The 21,324-nt window shown below is 37.1% G+C and overlaps 1 long non-coding RNA gene across 4 annotated transcripts; it reads left to right on the top strand.

Moving 5' to 3' along the window:
- The first annotated feature begins 10,957 nt into the window (after positions 1-10,957).
- On the top strand, positions 10,958-19,471 carry LOC149084629 (uncharacterized). 4 transcript variants are annotated; one of them, XR_016193040.1, is made up of 5 exons: positions 10,958-11,298; positions 15,128-15,270; positions 15,423-15,504; positions 15,630-15,753; positions 19,262-19,471. It is a non-coding gene; the product is annotated as an uncharacterized LOC149084629 (long non-coding RNA). The 4 variants fall into 4 exon arrangements; XR_016193039.1 differs by lacking the exons at positions 15,423-15,504; positions 19,262-19,471 and adding an exon at positions 17,576-18,187 and having other exon boundaries at positions 10,961-11,298; XR_016193038.1 differs by lacking the exon at positions 15,423-15,504 and having other exon boundaries at positions 10,964-11,298.
- Positions 19,472-21,324: the final 1,853 nt, after the last annotated feature.

Raw genomic sequence — 21,324 nt, 5'->3', positions numbered from 1 at the left:
CGGCTTAAAATTTGTGATAAGAAAACTAGAATAGATTTTGACATACACCACTCCTTGTCTCCAACATTTTCAGCCTCTGATCCACTTCATGTATGAGAGATAAGTAAGGGTTTTTATACAGGCGAGTTCCAAGAAAAATTGGCCTGGTCTGTACTATCTCAATACATATATGCTTATAACAATAGCAGAATTTGGGCTGTGGCTCTCACATAGGTTTGTTGTGCTGTTTGTTATCCTTATCTCATTCTGTTTGTATCAAAAGCAGCAGGGCTTTGGATTAACGAAAATATTCGCCCCTGGGCAGGACTCTTCAAAAGAAAGACTTCTTGAAAATAGAAAGACTTATGGTGAAAAGATTTGGGTGCAACGTAAAATTAATCATTTGAATGATTTCCTTCTGCGATTGGAATTTGGGAGGCCCTTACTTATCTGAAAACACGGCATTTAAAATTCTTTGGGAGCCATTCAAGTATTACGTCAGCGTAGATTGGGGGGGAGGGGGGGGGGAAGGGAGTTTCCGATTTGCTTTCCGATATCTTATCTATAGGGGGGTGGTGCTCAAGCGCATCATAGGCCCCCGGGCCAAGTGATTTTTCGGAGCCCCAAAATGGCAAATTCCTGAAAAATTCAACTACTTCTTATTTTTCTGAGGCCCCGGGCCGTGCCCGGGTGGGCCCATGCGTTAAGACGGCAATGACGAAATCAACCACCCTTTACGAAAATATGAAATATTCTTAATGGCATCTTACTCGGTGCGCCAAAAACGAGAAAAACCTTTCGATATTTTGTAGGCACTTGATGTAACATTCCCTCCTATTGATAAGTGCCCTACTGATCCACTTTAGTGATCTCTAAATGTTTCGCGGATCCAAGTTGTCTGGAAATGTGTCCGGGCCGCTTAAGTGCTCTGGAACTGTGCCACGCATCATTCAAGTGATCCGTAATTATATGCCGCGGACCACTTAAATAATCTGAGAATGTGCCGCGGGTAACTTGAGTGATGTAGAACCGCACTGGGGTCCACTTAAGTCATCTAAAAATACGTCACATGTCACTCAAGGGGATCACTGAATGTGCCACGGACCACTTAAATGCTCTGGAATTGTACCACGGGACACTTAAGTGATCTGTAAATGTGCCGCTTAGTTCATTTTTACAAAAGTAGGTTTGAGGAGAGCAGGCCACATCAGAAAACCCCCCAGCACCATATTTGGTCCACGGGCCAAGAGCGTTTATGCAATTTATCATTATATGGCTTAGAAGGTGGGTCGCAATGAATTTATTAAAGATTAATTTTGAGTTCATAGACTTCAAATAACATTGAAATTAACAGAAATTGATTATAATAACATATAAAGGTATTTTCTTACGAAATTTCAATTTAAAAAAATAAATTTTTGATCGTTGGGGAGGGGGGGGGGCACGAGACCGCCCCCCCCCATGGCCCCCTCTGCGTAAGTCTCTGATCCCACCAATATGCGTTAGGATTCAGAGGGGCAGAGTTGATGACGAAATTGTGCTGACGGGGGTCAAAATGGCTAAAAATTTGCTTATGTAATACTTGAATGGCTCCTTTTAAAAAAAAATAGCTCTTAGAGTGGGGGTGGAAACTATGGCTCTGTGGGCAGGGCCGCAACTAGATGCTTGGCACTGAGCTATAAGGAAAGGTTTAGTTATAGCTCAGTGATGCTTGGTCACCCGGTGCAAGCGCGCATTTTGGCGTCCCCTTTGTAATGTTGAAAATAAGGTTTGAGAATGAAATTTGCACCCCCCTTTGGTCCAGCGCCCGGGGCACGAGACCCAGCTGTTCCCCCTCTAGTTGCGGCCCTGTCTGGGGGCACGTACACGTGGCTCTTTAGTAAAACTGAGAAAAAATAATACAGTGAAGTTTACTTGCATAAAAAAAAAGAAAAAACCTTTTGGCTGATGAATAAATTTTGAACTATTGTGGATATAGGCTATTGTGGCTATATCAAGGATATATGTTTGGGGGATCCTTGGACTGAAAAGTTAGCCAACCCCTGGGGGCTCGGTCAATTGCGTCGAAAATGGGAGTGTTTCGACTTCCAATGTATTACCCCAACAGGTCGATGGCGCCCAGTCTGATTTTAATCTTTGTGGGGACGGGGGTCGGGAAGTTACCAACTGTTGATTGGGGGTGTCACTCAGTCTATAGAGACAGGATTAGTGCATATAGGTAGAACGCAGTTTTTGCCACAAAAAAAAGGAAAAGAAAGGTAGATAAAGATTTAAAAAATGTGTATATCAGGGTGTGTTAGGATTTGTATTTTACTGGACGTTACCGTAACTTGGACTATCCCGACTATCCAGGACACGTGAAATGTCCCGTTTTTTTAATTTAATTGCAGGAATTTTTATTCTCTATTGAAATCAAGGATATTAAGATGTAAACTTATGTAACTTATAAATTATATTACTATAATAATCATAATAAATTATAGTCTTATAAATATCTCTCACATATTTGTCGAACTATTTTTTTCCGCGAACTCTTCGTCTACTCTCTTCTCGATACAATGTAATTTTTTCCCCAGGAGATATGGGCAGTCTTAGCATGATAGTATAGTATAGTATAGTATAGAACCGAGCACGCCCAGGCTCTGTCGCTTAGTATGATATATGGCGTTTTGTGTATGTTTACACTTTCATGCCGAATACCTTCCGAGAGCCGGATGGAAACCCTTGGCGGGAAGCATTTAGTCCGCGGGCCGGATGTTGCGCATCCCTGGGTGTAGATGATTTTTAAATCCACTGCATTAAAATATGCTGTATATTCATAGAAGAGAGAAAACTTTCATATTTTCTGTTCCTCGTCTGATATTAATTTTTTTTTTTTGATGAAATATCGCCATATCTTCAAAACTCAAGTCGGCCTTTAATAAAATTAGGCTGACACTTATATCGACTCCTCAACGTCGAGCTCAGTACGTCTCGGTGGCCAACTGCATATCTTAATTTTTCAATCTATATACAGTCGGCCTGGGTATTCGCGGTTTATTTCTCAGGTTGTTTTTTTTTTTGGAAAACACTGTTGAGGTAATACAACCTCAAGGTTGCAATTCTCGTATTGAAACAAAATATAATGTTGTACACATAAACGTTTAAAATATCTCCCTCGTGAAGGTTTTTCTGGCGCATCTGAAAATATTTATACAAGACTGTCGTTTAAATGTTTCTATAAATGAAAAACGTGGAAGTAAAATTTAAAATATTGACAAAGGGTTAGCTTCATTGCTGCGGGCGTCCGTTATTACGGCATCAATGAGTCTACAGAAGTGTTTCTCAAAGTGCGCGTCATGGCTCCTAGGAGCATCGCCAACCTTTTCAAGGGCGTCGCGGCGAGCTGGAGATATTGATTTGTGCAGGGAGTCGCAGATACAGGGGTGGATATAGAGCTCTCTTGGGAGGGGTGATTTTACAAATAGTTTAAAAATAAGTCTCTGCATGGAGTGACCATATGTCCCGTACTTTTAGTGACAGTTCCGTTTTTTTCCTCCGACCCGAATTTTTTGAAATTCGGGACGTGGCCATAGGCGGAGATAGACTTGGAAGTCTGGGGGGGAGGGGGGCACGGTCATTATTGCTGGGGGGGGGCAAGATGATGATGATGTCAATTCATATATACATTAGATCAGTCGACTCCACCTTTGACCCCACATCTCCACCCATGGACGTGGCCCAGGACACAAAATGTCCCTTTTGTCCAATTTTCTGAAAATTAGCCTTATACAGGTATTCTGCTATTATAAACTTTACTTTTCAATAACAAAACTTTCCGTTCCGTATATTTTTGATTAAACCTTTTGCTACATATTTTGCCTACCGTTTTTTGAAACATGAATATCTATAACGACTTTCAAAAAACAGAATATATTTGGATTGGGATGAAAAAAAACTGTCATTATATATACCGTGAATGAAACGATCCGCATGCCATGCATTCGTGGTGCGTTCTGAAGTCACACAGGAACTCCCCATATTGCTGGCGGAAATTTTCAGTCCTCTCTGTCACTTTACACCGCGAATTTCTTAATATTTTTGCCTGTAGGTTGGTCCGACTTGGCTTGAGGTCTTCTACGAAAGCGTCAGAAACATCTTCATCTTTCAAAAATAGTAATCCGAAATACAAGTGAAGCCACTGAAATTTTTCAGAATTAGCATCTTTATAATCCCCCACTGAGGCTATATTCCTGAATTTTTCGGTACCATGCTTGGGTCGGATGGAACCGACAGCCAGTGATGCTACAGTTGGGCCATACTTCTTTCGCAGCTCTGTGTATAGAAGTTTCGAAGTCAGCAACAACTTCGAGCGAAATAAAATCTTTTCCGCATAACTCAATAATTAGGGATACGTAAATTTCGTATTTACGAAATAACCGCGGTTCTTCCGCTCTTTTGAAGAGTTGATCAAAATCGTCAAAGAGCGTCATCTAGCGAGGGATTTTTTAAAATTCTTGTGGTTTACCCTCCCCCCCCCCCTCCAAAAAAAGATATATATAGATTTTCTTTCCAAATTATACAGCACTGCGTTTACGATATAGTTGATGGACATATGTTACGTTTCAATTAATAAATCAACTAGAGAAATATGCAAAAATCAAGCTTTTCATACCAAAAATAATATATAATAATATACTTTTTCCCTTATTGAAGATCTTCAATAAGGGAACACTAAACCACGTACACTAAATCAGACACGTAAGGGGTCGTTCAAGTATTACGTCAGCAAATTTTTAGCCATTTTTGAACCCCCTCCCCTTGTCTGCAAAATTTCGTCATCACTGCCCCCTACATCCTAACGCATAGTGGTCGGATCAAAAACGTACGCGGGAAGGGGCATAGGGGGCTCGTGCGCCTCCCCCTCCCAGACGAAAAAAAAAAATTTTAATGCGAAAAATATTTAAAAAATAATAATAATTAAAATTTCGAAAGAAAATACAGTCGGATCCCGTTATAACGAATACCGTTATAGCGAAAATCTCGTTGTAACGAAATGTTTTCCAATCCTTCAAATCAATTTACATAGCAACAATGTATTGCGCGATTCCGGTATAACGAAATGAAAAATCCGTTATAACGAACTCTAAAACAAAAATCCGAAAAACAACAGAGTCAATCTCCATCTACTCTGTCGACGTTTTTGAAAAAATCGGGCGAAATCGAAATTGCAAATTCAAACAAAAAGTTATAGTATCTCCTAGGAAAAAGATCTAACTTTCGAATTCACAAAATGTGTGGATGCAGCTGTCTTTACCTGGTTCCGGGACATTCGTTCCCGAAATGTGCCAGTTACCGGTGGTCCACTCATAGGAGAAAAGATTTTGGAATTCACACGTGCTGTTGAATGCGAAAACTTTCAAGCAAAAGTGTCGGCTGGTTGGGTCGTTTCAAAGAACGAACGGTATGGTGAGGTAGCAAAACAGATTTGCGGGGAAGCAAATTCAGTTGATATGAAAAACGTGAATGAATGGGAAGCTGGTGAAATATCGAAAGGGATAAATAGGCCTACAGGGCTCCACCGTAGAAATTATGTACCAGAAAGTATTAATTATGTATGTTGTTTATGTATGTATATTATGTTATTTATGAAAGTATGAAATTATGTAACCAGTCAAAAAAAGGTTGAGAACCGCTGCACTAGAGAGTATGCTTTACTACCTACAGCATCTGAAGCCTTAGCTAGTTTGGAACTCTAAAACGATATTTATCAGATCAAGAGAACCTTCCAGACCATTTGTTTGAGCATACTTATACTTTAGAGCAGTGGTTCTCAACCTTTTTTTGTCCATGGCCCCCTTTAAACCATAACCATTTCTCATTCCTATGGCTCCCTCTTGCGAACATGAATAATTTTCTACCCCCCCCCCCTCCCTCCCCACCTCCCCACCCGTGTTTTTCCATTAGATGATAGTTATTCAAAAATTGTCTGAAGTATATAAATGTGTTTGAATTTAATTTGATTAATTTTTTAATTTATGAAAATAACGAAAGAGCAAAATAAACGTAATAGAATACAGTAAAAAATGGTAAATAGTAAATAAATTATTTCCAATCAATGTAAATTCTGCGCTTGAAGACGACACGAAGTCATCAAGTTACTGTACTGGATGAAATTTGTATTATTTCCAAATTAGTTTATTTTTGTGTAAATTATTATGGTTTCGTTGAGAAAATGTCAGTTGTAAGCTTCCAAAATATGCATTATTGTAGTGATAAGCAGTGGTAGCAAGCAGTTTTATTCATTTTATTCTCTTCATGCTGATAAAAGTAGTATATACAAATACAAATACAAATACAACGCCACAACAGGCAAAATGCCCAACGAGGTGGCTGATAAAAAGATGCCCATAAAAATATGGTTGTCATGTGTTTCAAAAATACAGCAACCCAATTAAAAATGCAATTAACACAAATTACAAACAATATATACACATGATAAAATATTATACAATGCCCATAAAGAATACTTATGGTTGTCTTATTCTAAGAATGGATAGCTTCTCGATTTACCCCAACATGTTTATCGTATTTCTTTTTAAACGTGTCAATTGTGTTACAATTTACTACCTCCGGGGGTAAGCTATTCCATTTATTAACAACCCTAATAATGAGGGAGTAGCCACACAGAAATGAATCACAATTGAAAAGTTTAACCTTTCACATCGTTTTCAATAATGTATCAAGGATATAGGTTCATGTTGTTGCCATACTATGAAGTTAAAAAAATGAACTAAAATACGCGTGTGAAAATTTTTTAAATAGTAGTTTGAAACATTCATATTCCAGAGAAATCATGTGCGCAGTCACAGGGCCGGATTAACCATTAAGGTATCCGACTACCTTTCTTGTCACTTTTCTTTAAAATGTTTCTGGAGTGAACCTTTAAATACATTTTTCGATAGAAAGTGTCTCGAAATGGTGAAAACAGAGACAAATTTTTGTCTATCTATTATATTTTCTACGAAAATGTCGTTTGTATGTCAAATTTTAGGCAAAATTCATGTGATATTCGAAACACGATTGCAAAAAATTTTATCAATGAAATGCTTTGTGATTTTCACAGTGCATTTAGCTAGTAATGTTGCAGGTTATGAACCAAAATTTAAAGGATTGCATGATATGTTCATAAGTTACACCAAAATATGTTTAAGTACGTGTGTGTGTGAAGTTTTTGAAATTTTATCCTACATTTTGTCTATAAAACACTGTAATTCAAAAAATATATGTAATAGACCTTAGATTTTGGTTCATAACCTCAACAATATATAGCAAAATATCACATTAAAATTTCGTAAGGATGCAATGCATCAATTTTTACAAATCATGTCACAAACTTAAGTAAAATGTCGAAGAAATAGCATTCTTCGTAAAACCCGTTAAAGTCTTAATTCGCGTATTACTTGTATGTAAAAACGCAACACTAAAGTGAACGTAACTTTGATTCTAAGCATCATATAAACAAAACAAGGCCCGTTTTGGAATCACAACAAATAGGGCTTTTATAATAAATAAAAATCCATATTTTCTTCCAAAATGACGTTTTCAACGTAGTCGGATACCTTAAGCAAAATAAGCACGTACTTAGGGCATCAGTACAAAAGGGACACCACCAAAAAGATATCATATGGCATTTTCTTTTTAATGCACGATTTTTTTTTCAACATCCATCATCCGATAGAAGATCCTAAAATTGTAAGAACACTTGATGGTATAGTTGAAGATCACTATCACAAGAATGGCACGAAAGATGAGAATCTAATAATATTGCAAACCAGACTTCACATTATTGCCAAGTTTTTCGATTAGCTTTTCACAATTTTCATAAAGTACGCCCAGGGCTGTCTTAACATTATCATACGCCCACATACAAAGCGACTTTTCTGAGAGAGGCACTACTACATAGCTAAAAATTCCTACCTACCTATTTGCATATTTACTCTTGAAAATCGGAACCAGATCTAATTGTCGGTTGCAAGAAGTGACCAGATGGGCTCCATGCAGCAAACCAAGTTCTAAAGAATAAGGACATGATTTTTGTGAGTCATTAGTGGATTAACTGTGTAGTTTGATCCATAGAAGTGAAAGAAATGCTACCAGGTGTAAATTACAAACTTGAGAATCATAGGCGGTGATCGACTTGGAAGTCTGGGGGGGGGGGCACGGCCATTATTGCTGGGGGGGGGGGGCAAGATGATGCTGTTGTCGATTCATCTATACATATATGCATTAGATCAGTCGACTTCATCTTTGATGCTAGGGGGCATTGTATCTCCGCCCATGTTGAGAATGTATCTAAAAAGAAAAAATACCCAATATATATAACAGTGAATCGTCAGAAATAAGATACCTATTGGCAGGGCCGCAACTGGATACTTGGTTAGCCGGGGCAACCACTCATTTAGGCACCCCCCCCCGTAATGCTTAAGGATAGGTTGAATGGTTGAATTTGCGCCCCCTTTTGTAATGCGCCTGCCGGCGCCCCCCACTAGTTGCGGCTCTGCCTATTGGTAATATTATGGCCATTATAAGATTCAATGGTTCCTCCTTGGAGTGTTGGTACAGCCTTTATCCATCAACCGTTCGTCGTAGTGGTATGGTTATAATTTTAAAAATTCTCAAAATATGACCAAAAATCACCCTGTACGGGTTTTGAGGATGAAAATATAGTGTACGCAAGATAAAAAATGTATATTTTTGTACGATCCTCCCCCCCCCCGCCCTAATTTCCAATCAGACAGTTGTTGCTCTTTTTCTTCTGAGCCCAACAAACAAATCATATGTTTTTAACTGCATTATTCCCTGAGATATTTAAATTCAAAATCGGAAACAGGTCCGGTTTCAGGAGAATTTCGCGACCCAATGCAAAAAAAAATTTTGCGGCTCCCTCTAAAAACATTTTATGTAGTTGTTCCCGACTTACAAACTTTTCGAGTTGCGAACATAAACCTTGGAGGGGAATTCTTTTTCAGAGAGAACGCATTTTACTACACTAATTTTTTTCATTATTTCAGGAACGCGTTGATGGTCTGGATCGTAATCAAACACGATATCCATTGAGAGGGAATGACATTTAAATTAATTTTACAAAATTCGTAGATTATTAATGATAATTAGCGCGTGGTCCACCTGCTGACATCGAGGCTCGAATCATATTGAACAGTCATGAATTTTTGTCATACTTTTAAAGCGCTTCATCATCTCTTTATCAAATATACGTAGCAATTCGATAACTTTGATCATTTTTCGAATTTTTTATTGCTGTTTTTGTTTAATTAACGTAAATTAATAGAAGTAAAGGAATCAATTACATGACTTCGACAAGAGTAGGGCTGACAGGCAGAATCATCGTAATAGCGTCATAGCCCCCCCCCGAGCCAAGGGATTTATTGGAGGCCCTACCTGGAAAATTCTCGAAAAATTCAACTACGTCTCGTTTTTCTGAGGCACCTCTTCTCTTGAGGACCTTCGGGTACGGCCCGGGGTGGGGGAAGTATGCGTTAAGACGGCACTGTCTAAGGTTCGTTTTCAGTTTTGAATCTGGTAACCCCATCTGAAGACCAAATAATCCATGTTTTCACTTATTTGTTCGATCATCCACATATTGTCCGTATGTTTTTGTGGAAAGAAATAATTATTTTTTCTACATAAAATCGATTCTTGCAAATCTGCGAATTTTGTTACCGAAATTTTCGTCTCATAAAAAAATTTCATGCCAAAAAATGGCAAAGAATGACAGCGGTCTCAGCCTTGACAGTGCTGAGAACCGTGTCCCCCAATATCTTTCGTCGGAACATCACGTGACTCGGTGAAAACAAACACGACCCCCTCCCCCTGTTATTTCCTTATGGCATAAATAGGAGTTTAAAACAATGAATGAAAAATAATTTCATCTTGGACGAGATAATTCCAAAATTAATGAAAGTTATAATTTCAGCATTAAAGAAAGATAATGGCAGCATTAATGGAAGAAAATATTCTAGAATTAATGTAAGAGATAATTACAGCATTGATAAAAGTGATAATTCCAAAATTAGTGAAAGAATTAATGAAAGCGATAATAATAAAATTAATGAAAGATAATTCCAGAATGAAGGAAAGAGAATTCCAGAATGAAGGAAAAAGATAATTCCAAAATTAATGAAAGAGACAATTCCAGAATTAATGAGAATTAATGAGATATAATTTCAGAATCAACGACAGAAATAATTCCAGCATTAATAAAAGACATAATTTCAACATTAATGAAAGAAACAAATCCAGAATTTATGGAAGCAATTATTCAGAAGTAATGAAAGAAATAATAATTAATAAAGGAAATAATTCCAGAATTAATGAAAGAATATTCAAAAAATAATGAAGGAAAATTCCAGAAATTATGAACGAAATGAGATTCCATCATTAATGAAATAAATAATTTAATCTTTTTTCATCTCTCTTTAGATGAGTTCTTCTCTATCCTTTTTTTAAATCTTTAAAACCCAATATTTAGAGACCGAACGATACATTTCTATGGGCAAATTGCCAGGTGGGAAGTTTGTTTTGACCGAGTCACGTCATTTCCTCTCATTTGATGTCGCTGCAGTCGCGATGGCTGGATGCTCCCTCCTGTAATATATAATCTCTGTCGTCTGCTTCTCTCCAGGTTACTTGTTTTGGGCGTTTCCTTGTGTCCTGAAAAATTACTGAACTGGCAGTTCAAACTTCCAGTTCTGTTTGTGAGCTTAGCTTGTAGGGAACCGACTTCTTCTCTGTCGTCTGCTCATTAAGAGGCTCTTTGTTTTGGACGTTTCCTTATGCTCAAATAAAATAACCGAACTTTTAGTTAAAATTTCCAGTTCAGTTTATGAGCTTTCTTTATAAGGAACTGAGTGGAATGAAGAATATAGTTTTTTTACCTCAATCTTCATCATCACCACGAATCACTTTTAAATTTGAGATTAGATGGCAGCACATTACTATAAAGTGGAGTGTGAAAAAATTCACTTTTTACGATCTTACCTGTCGTCACTAAGCCAAAACGCTTTGCACAAAGCTATAAGTACAGTGGTCAATGTAGAATCCCTTAATACACGAGTATATGAAGTCGTCTTTTAGCTCGATGGACCTTCCACATGCTGTGGACATTCATCTTCACTGCAGGGAATAGTCTTAGATGCTGAAAACCCTGAATAATAAAGTCAGGTCAAGTCAAGATGAATATGGCCGCCTTAACTACAAACGAGAACTCTTTAAAAATTGGATTCACCACCTGGGATGTGAAACTCCGCTTGTCAACAAGTATGTATCAATGTTTCTTCCGATCCAGCATTAGCAAAGAAAAATCTCGCCATGTTGTGGGATTCCTCGTCCATTTGTGTTCCGTTTGAATGACATTCGCTTATTAATCCCATGCAAAAAAATGGAATCCCTTGAAACACCTTCAATGAGCTTGGTTAAAGCTATTGGATACACGGGTAAAATTACGCTGAATATATTTTACACTTTATTTCGTGATTCTCAAGTCACTGAAAACATTGTAGGAGTTAAAAATTGTTTTGCTTCGCAAATACTTTTTGTTCCTACTTTTTTCGGGGGGGGGGGGCTCCAACAAAATATTTTCTTAGTTTTTTTTTGAAGATGAAGGCACATATTGGGGGCCCCCTCAGTTCCAGTGCCGTCTTACCGCATGGGCCTACCCGGGGGCCTCAAGAAAAAAAGGGGCCTCACAAAAATGAGAACCGGTTCGAATTTTCGAGAATTCGCCAGGTAAGGCCTCAGAAAAATCACTTGGCCCGGGGGGGGGGGGGGGGCCCGATGCTCTTAAGATGGCCCTGCTCAGTTCCCATAGGCCCCATACAAGTTTATACAAGTAAGCCTATATTTTTCCTTCCCGATTTTGAATGACTATTTGCATGGTATTTGCTTTACTTTTTTTTTTGTTTAATGTTTACAGAAGTTTGATGTTACAGCGGATCTCGTTAACAATGTTTTTTCTTAAAAAGTCATTGTAAACAATATATAATATGTATATAACAATAAACAAAGCTATAATATGAACAATAATGTGACAAATTATAGTTTTTACAACCTCTGTCATTGTTTTACGTTTCATTCATACTTTTACCTTTTGACATAAGAATAAGTTTTGTATTTTGTATATGGACATTTGTTTTGGCGCAGCTTGACCTAGATGGTCCTTGCGCCAAAAAAATCAAAATCTAATCCAAGAACTTTGTTTTCGGGGAAACGCATTGTTTGGGAAATCTCTGTGAGTGCAGTTGGCTCTCGATAATCCGGCCGTGCAAAAACTAACCTGGCCTGTCCAGTAATCCAGAGTTTTTAGGTGGGTTTTCTTCGTGCAGTAGAAGAGGAAAACATGTCTGTGCGCAGAAATGTAGGCTATTATTAAGTGGTTGTTTTTTTTTCCAATCAACTTTCAGTAATTTCGTATATTTGTCTTATTTGTTGATAAATTGTTGAGTATATAACAACATATCATAACCAACACTCTTTACGAATGGGGTTATGTCATTTAACAGTAAAAAAAAATGGCAATTTACAAGCCAAAGGAATAATAATAGCCAGCCAGCAGAAAAAATACCAACGAAAGAAAATTGAGACTATCACTGACCAGGAAGAAAAGCACCAACAGACTGGAAACGTGCGGCTGTGGTCATAGTGACGGACGTGCATTTCCAGAACCAGAGTTTGTACTCCATCATCGCTACAGTGGTTGGCTGAAATTAACCGATTTTTTTTCTTCTTCTGTGGTTCCCAATATCAAGGTTCGAGTCCTAATTTCTAATACGAGCCGATCTCCCCATTAAAAAGTCTAGCCATAGAGAGCAACAGGCGTACAATGGTACAAATATTCAATCATTACACTTCATTTCTGAAATATAGATGGCAGATGGTTGTGCTCAGTTTAAAAGAAAGAAAGAAAGGCTAGAAAAGAAATCGTCAAAGAAATAAGAGGGTTTACAAGTAAAATTATATTATAGCTGTTCCGATTTCCGTAACCTATTGTGTTTGCCAATACACATCTAGATGCTTGATTCATGCATCAAAAATTCTATTTTACTCTAAATTTTGTTAAGGAGTGAAAATATTACTCTAAATTTTAAGTAATTTTTTTAATTTACTTATTTCTCGCTACAGGGGTGGGAACTCTGCAGCAATTGCGCAGCACTGCGCCAAAATTAACATCTTCGCCATCCTGCTTCAATAGTGTATTTTCGTATTTTTCTGCTCCAAATAGCAAATCTTGCTTCAGTATGCCCGGAATTTTAGAAAGAACGCCAAAAATTTTTTGTTCCTGCTACTATCGCCTTATTTAAACTATTGGCTCTTCATAGAGTTTCCGAAACCCCAATAATATCTGTGATCGTGCAACTGAAGATGGTTTGCAATGGTCTTTCAGCTTTAAAGCGCAAATGTGAGTCAGTTTCCGCTTTAAAGAAAAAAGTCGCCACTGGAAGCAGCAGAAATTACTGTAGTCGATCGTCATTGCGTCAAATCCTGATGTTTCGTGAAAAAAATTTTCATTGCGGGAGTAAAAAGAGCATGTCCACCAAATTACGAATGCTAATTTAGAAACTTTGGCGAATAAGGAGTGTTAAATCACCAAATATCGAGTGTCAGATCGCCAACCTTGCCATAATGAGTGCTGAATTGCCAAACACTGTGTTGATCCTTCCGAAATTCTCTCCCATTTTTCAACAATTTCTTTCCGAGTATAAAAAAATTGAAAACTTATAGAAAAAGTTTAGCCCATTTGAAGTGCTGCTGTTCCAGACAGCAAATACTGCTTTCAGTAAACAAAAATAATCTTAGGCAACGGACACATGGGAGAGTTTTCCCACTGGACGCAAACCTATTTTCGAGCAGCTTTTACCTCCTGGTCACAGGAGAGTGTATTTCGGACGCGAACACAAGTTTTGTGACGTCACAGTGCCAGCTCCTTATTGGTTGTCTGTCATAAGCGCCTTATGACCATTATGACAGGCAGACGCTGCCCCTTCGTGGAGGGGCCAGCCCAGTTGACCCACTCATCCTATAATGGATTCAAGGATGTTAAAAATTTTCAAGACAATGTTTCTAGACAGTGACAGTGCAAAAAAGGGAAACTAGCATTCCTTAATTATGGTTCATTTTTCCATTGGGTAATATATTTGATAGGTAAATGTGTATATGTAAATAATTAAAAATGTTAATTAGTGGTAATGTATGATTGTGTTGATCATGATGATTATAACCAATTGATATGATTAATTTTATAGATCGTTATAATTAAAATTTTTGACTAAAAATTACCTGGAATTTTTTGAAAATTTGACTAAAAAGCCTGGAAAGTCTGAATTTTTTCACGAAAATGAGTGAATCCAGTTCTTATAACACTTTAGTCTTTCTGATTCCAGTAGTTGAAAACTTATTGGATCAAAATTTTGCCTATTTCCTTAAAGCTGCATCCTGATGTGGGTAGCTTTGTGATATCTCCTATGGTAATCCTGTCAAGGCATTCTGTTATTCTAAAAAGAAGCCAATTAAATGAAAGCTAACCACGATGGTGTCCCAATTTGTGTAGGGAAGTTATTGATTCAATGTTTTGCATAATGTGGTCTGGGTCTCTAGACCCCTTGGCTGATTTTTGTTGGCTAAGTTTCATCTTGTATTTATGTAAAAAATTAAAACAATAACAATAACGTCTATGATCAAACGTAACAAAGGTGGCCTGTTCATGATTTGTTTGTGTGTTTGGAGCGACGGTGCTTTGAACTCAGAACGTGTCACATATCTCTTGAATATATTAAGGGGGAGACACAACATATATAAACACTTTCCAGCATGCTTTTAGAAATTCCTCAAAGTTGAATTCCAATGAGATACAGGTGAGGTTTAGTAGCTGTGTTAATATGTCATCCTACATGTCATTTTTTTTTTTTAATATTTTGTGAATTATTGTTTTAATTCTTCTAGAGTATTACTAGGAACAATTCAATATATTGGAAACCTAGCATGATTATTTACAGTTTTGTAATATGCATGTTTTTTTTAATTTTCACTTATTTCTATCAACAAAAACATACTCTTTATATAAGGAATATTATTTCTTATTTTGCTTTCTTAGATGACATTGGTTTTGGTGATACAGTTGAGGAAATACTAGAAAGCAAAGCTGAGGTCATTCTTGTGTATAGAGTAGGTTGTATAATGAAAGTAGACTGCAAAAACATCAAATATGAAGACACCCTGCAAACATTTGAAACAGTTGTAAGTAATAGTCATTCTATTATAAACAGGTGCTCTATCCGAGAAGTTAGGGTATTTTTCATAGGGTAAAATGTAATTTTCAACTGGTTTTTATTATAAACTTTGTGTTGTTTGAAAAAGTTATTTTCAAGTTTCTTGTCTGTGTTAAACAGGTTTAAGGTGTTCAGGTGCATGAAAATAAAACAAAGATAGTAAAACAACTTCAACCAGTGAAGGAAACAAATATTCTAATTTGTGAGATGCTGACTATTATCTTGTTAAAAATTTCTTTGTTAAAAATGAATACCTTTCACATTTCTAACTTTTCCATATTCACTATTCCCTTTAAAAGACTTTAATAATTGAATTGCTTATTTCAGAAACCCCTCAAGTGCAGAATTTAAAATTTTGAGGTATTTGAGAAAAACAACTATGCTAAGAAGAGGCTGAAAGTGGCGACAACACTGATGGTGAATATAGTGAAAGGAACCCGAAAAAACAAAGGTAAAATAGCATTGTTCTATCAGTGTCTTGTCCGTTGTCTGGATATTTTTATGTACTTAATATTTTTCTGTTTGAATGAGTGGGAAGAGTTTGGTTTGTCAAGCTGGTGAGTCCAGTCCAGTCATTTCTTCAGTGAGTGAAGAAAGTGTCAGTGTTCCTTCAAGAAAGATGTGAATAGAAGTCACTGAGTTTTTCTCTCGTAAAATTTTCCTTGAACTCGTAATGTTGGTATCAATTAATTTTGCCAGCTAGCACATTTCAAACTGAACAATCGGTGTAGCAGTGCAACCTGGTGGACAATAAAAAATTCTGAACGTGAGAATCGCATGCAGTCACATTTTGCTGTAGAAACTTTCTCATGTTTGAAGGCAAAAGAGGCTTATAGGCATACTTTTGAGCAATCCGGCCACATTTTCATCCAATTCAGGTAAAAATTTGGACAACTGTAATTATGACTTACTACAATATTGCCCCCGGGAACGACAATGTATTGTGGGCCATTTAACAGTTAAGTATATAATGTAGGATTTTTTTTGTGGTGTCGGAATCACTCAGGAAGGAGGGTGAAATTTTCTGAGCAGGGAGGGAAGATGGTGATGCCAAGCCACATGTTGGGAACTACTAATTTCGACACTGTGTGTGGGTAATTTTTTTTTTTTTGCAAACAGCAAAATAAGCATTTTAAAGTCACAATCTTTACTTTCTGACGATTTCAGTTTTCATTGAAGCTAACTTAAAGCATAAAATAAAAACTACAATGAAAGGAAAGAAATTGGATGTAAAAAATAAACCACAAAAAAAATGGGAAGAAACAAATGTAAAAAAAATACTCATGTTTATAATTGCATTAAAAAAAGAGCAGATAACACTAGTGGGAATGCTAGCTTATACAAAAGACTGTCAGGCTTCATGTCAATCATTCCCAAGTGAAGGCTTCAGATGAGTCTTAATTTGTTTTACTTTTTGATTTCTTGCTGCTTTTTCAAATAAAGTTGTTTGCAAATGTATGTACTTCCAAACAGGGAGAAAATCGTTGATGCATTTTTTCTGATATTCAGAAAATTGTCCCAAGGCAAGTATTTTGGTAAAGTCCAAAATTGGAACCTCTGAGTGTCTGGTTCAGCATAGACTTGGAGTTCAATGAGTTCCATCTGAATATCTGCAGGAGAAGTTAACACACCTGTAAAGAACATGTTGATCACTAGTATCACATGTTTTTCTTGCACAACAAAATCCTGGAATCTCTCGAAACTGATTCTGGAGCTTGTTTATGGTTAGTTGCATAACCAGGAGCATACTCTGTGGCCTCTAGTTGTGCCATTGTTTTGAAATAAATCTAATTTTTTGATTTAACAACTAACTTTTGTACAGTTGAAATTTTATTTTAAAAGCTTTGATGTGGTTGAAGAAAATGTGAACTTATTGAGTTTGTGAGTGGAGCTTTATATTGAGTTCATTCAATTAGTTCATGACAGGAGTTGTCAATAAAGCAAAGCCAGCCATCCATTTTGAATCGTTAAATTCAATCTCTAATTTTCCTTTCTGTCATAAACTCTTGGACGGCATCTTTCAGTTCCAAAATTCTTTTGGGAACCCTCCAAGTGGCTCAACCATCATACTTCATAAAAGTATATATCGCAGTGACCTTGATCATATTGAATTTTAAGAAAATTTTAGAACTGCCAGAGGTTTAAACCCCTTGTCTGGATGAATTTTACGATGCTGGTGATAACTTTCATTACATATTGTCGAATCCTAGAGATTTCCCGGATGAATGATGCAGTAGTAAGAAATTAAATTTGACATTTGATTCTTCTTTTAGAAGTTTAACACATCCTTAATTCTTGCTGATCATACTTGGAGCCCCATCCGGCACCACTCCCACCAGAACTTCCAATTGAGATAGCTTTTCATCACTATATATAGTTTTAAAATGAGTAAAAAATAGGTAAGTCAAGAATAGAATTCAATCTGTCAATGTTCCCCATTTTAATATCACGCTTGGGGGTCATTGTTGTTTGGGCCATAGGTTTGATATATATTGTATATTGCAGGGCTGGACAAATTCCAGGCATCAGGTTGGAATGGCGACTAAAAAATTGGTATTGGTACTTAAACTTTTCTTTGTGTAGTTATTAAATTGCAGGCTGAGAGGAGCACAAATTATTTGGAATTTATAGCAGTGCATCTGCCAACATGAAAGAGGAGTCCTATGACCTGAAATAGTCAAAAGAAGCATTATTTGGACGTTTTTCTTCAGGTAAAAATATTTTTGGCACCCAGATTTTTTCGTGATTTGTCCAGCCCTGGTATATAGTGATGGCTATTGCCTGTATCTCCAATGCTTACTGGGCAAGAGGGAAGTCGAATCCAATGATACCTCAAAGCATAGTGCCAGGTGACTGACCAGTATGATAGTGCCCGAGTGGCATGGTGGTAAGATGCTCGTCTACCATCGTGAAGGTTGTTGTTAGGGTCCCGGGTTCGAACCCAAGGGAGGATATCGATAAGATATTTCCCCTAACGAACTCGAGGCGACCACTGATGCGCCTTCACTTCCAACCCATCTCACTAATGGCAGTAAATTGCAATATAGCGATATGGCCAGAGTTGGTGTTTGGTGAAGTAGTGACCAGTATGATAGTGCATAATGCAAGAGTCGTGCAGTCTATATTGAATTTAGGTGCCACCAGAGATTTGAATGTGGCTGTGCTATTCATGTCCAAAATAAGCCAGTCACAGTAATGCCTTGTAATTTTATATTTTTTATCTGATTTTATTGATTTAGAAAATATCAGGTTTGCTAATATGCCAAATATTAATGTTTCTTGTGATCAGTGTGGGATGTAATATGACCAAATTTTGTTTTTAGAGGTTATTCTGATCATTAAGTCTGATTTATTCTAGCTTGTTTAATTCATGAATGATGAGTAAACCATACAATGACCTTTTCGTTTCTTTTTTTTTCTGTGATTCAGCTCATTCATTGTTTAGGAAAACAATTGGAAAACAAAATGTGTGATAAGACATTTTTTTTAATTTTTTGACAAGCGAAATGATTAAATATTGTTGTCATGCATTTTACCATGCAATGTTTTAGAGTGCAGCACAGCGGTCTTCAACCGTTGGTCCATGAAACATTTGGCCCATCATTTTTTTACAGTGTAGCTGTTACATAGTTTTAGATTTTAATGAATAAAATACTATCTTTGTATTGGTTTTTATTTGCGATTAACAGGTCTGTTAACTTTTGAATACATTTTTCCTCCAGATAACTTGTGCTATACATGTGCCTTCACAGAAGTTTCACTATACATACACGCACATTCCAACATGTACCAATTCGTTAGAGGTTCCACAGAAGAATATGGACGAGGTGCATGTCTGGTTTAATAGTAGCTTTTAAAAAAAGTTATTGCTGTCTTTATGAATGCTACCAATGCATTACATTTTTAGTTTTATTCAAGTTCTTGTTTTATTTTATGTATTTTTTTTAATATTTATCTAGGATTGATGTGAGATTTTTGCCAAAAGATGGTGTGTTCCATCACTTTTCAAATGGACTTATCAGTGTTTTTTTTAACACCACAATGTTTTGTGTTGATATACAATTCACATGCACCTGTTCAGAAGACTGAAAATTGGTTGCACTATAATCCGCCATATGTACCGTAGTTATATGCCTTATTTTTCAATATATAAATGTATTTTTTATGAATTGACTTTTCTGACTTATTTGTATGAGTGTTTTTTCAGTTTACGCATCTAGTACAAAACTTAAAATTAAGCAACTTAATAAACAGTCAGACCTCGTATAAAATTTTCCTGGGGCAGTGATGGGCAAACGTTTTAGGAGCGGACCAAAAAAGAAAGTTTCAGCGGGCTGGAACATATTCAGACATTGATTCATAATTAGAATTTTTGTGCTTTTAGAAGTGAAGAGGTGAGGTATGTTGTATTCTTTGAAGACTGCCCATGAGGGAAATTGTGTATTCTTTACAACTGTGAAAAATAAATTTCCATAACTATGCATATTTATTGCGTATCTATTCCATTTTTTGCATATGCAAGTTTTATAAATCCAGTTTTATTTGAATTATTACAACTATATTTTCCATATGCAAGAAAAAGAAATACCCCGTTAAACAAATTTTTTTAAACACTGAAATTGAAAATTTCTGTAATGTCATTTTGAAATCTGAGGTGAGCTGTATAGAATCTAACAAAAGGCTTATATCCCTGGAGGGACAGAGCCTGGGCTGTGACTGGTTTGTCGGATAGAATCTAAGTACTCTGGCTCGCAGGATGTAGTTTGCCTATCACTACCCTAGGGGACAGAATAAAAATGACTTTTTAAGTGAGTGATTCAATATTGAGTAAGTGCACTTTGCTAATTATGCTGGTATAAACTTCAAAAACTGATGTTTTTGCCGGTATGTCAATCTTTTTTTAAATGCTTGCCAGAATTATTTTTCGACAATCACTCTAGTTATTAGAAATTATTGTTAATCATGCAAGCACATGTTGCTGCATCGATATGGAAAAAGTGGATTACAGTTCTATTAATCCACAAGATCCGAAAGCATTTTTTTTTATTTGTTTGAAGAGGTTGTGTTAATTTGTGCTTAGCAACTGTCTTCAAAATTATTTCAGTTGCATAAAGAGCTTTCAAAATTTAATACTAGGTGATAGTAATAACTTGACAAACAGATTTTAAGTTGATGATTATAATTAATGAATATTCGTTTATTAATAAATAATATACACTTATTTTGCATGATAATAAATCTTTTCAAGAGGCCCCAAGAAGGTCTGCCCCGGGATCGAGAAGGCACCCTACATCCCTGGGTGGACCCCATAGGCTCCTTTCCACAAGCAGGGTCGATGCTTGGTCAGCCGGGCAAGATCACATTTTGGTGCCCTTTGCAATGTTGAAGGAGGGTTATAAAAGTTGAAATTGGTGCCCTCTATGGTCTGATGCTAGAAGCACTGGACCCGCTTGTTCCCCCCCCCCCCCACTAGTTGCGGCCCTTCCCACAAGAGTAGACAGGACTGCAACTAGATGTCAGCAGAGGCAAGCACGCATTTTGGTGCCCACCCCCTTCTGATCCGACGCCAGGGTTACAAGACTTACCTGCTCCCAAGGGCCGCAACTAGAGGGGAGCTGACACGGGACGACAGCTGAAGATTTATGCCTTTGCTCAGGAACGGATCCAGGGGTAAGGGCGATAGGTAAGAACCGAATATTGGAAAATTTTCCTGTCCCGTCGAGACGATCCAACGAACTTACACAATTTGCTTCTCCCGCGGTGGCAATGCCTGGATCCGCACTTGGCGGTGCTCCATACAGCCGCGCAGGTCGCACGTCCCTGGTCAAGAGCACCGATTATATTTTCTTTTCTGAATATGTGGATAGATAATATCTTGTAAAAAGGGCTGGACGAATCCACAAAAATTTACATTCACGAATAAATACTTTTTATGCAAGAATAGGTCATGTGGTTGTGCGAACAAAATACATGCCTCGTCAAAATTTTTACATTCCCAGGGCATTTCGGGCAATGGCCCTGA

This window comes from Pholcus phalangioides, unplaced genomic scaffold, assembly GCF_987345545.1.
Source record: "Pholcus phalangioides strain wild (caught in Gottingen) unplaced genomic scaffold, Ppha-v1.0 ptg000008l_1, whole genome shotgun sequence".
Classification (NCBI taxonomy): domain Eukaryota; kingdom Metazoa; phylum Arthropoda; class Arachnida; order Araneae; family Pholcidae; genus Pholcus; species Pholcus phalangioides.
This window is presented reverse-complemented; position numbering and strand designations above follow the sequence as displayed.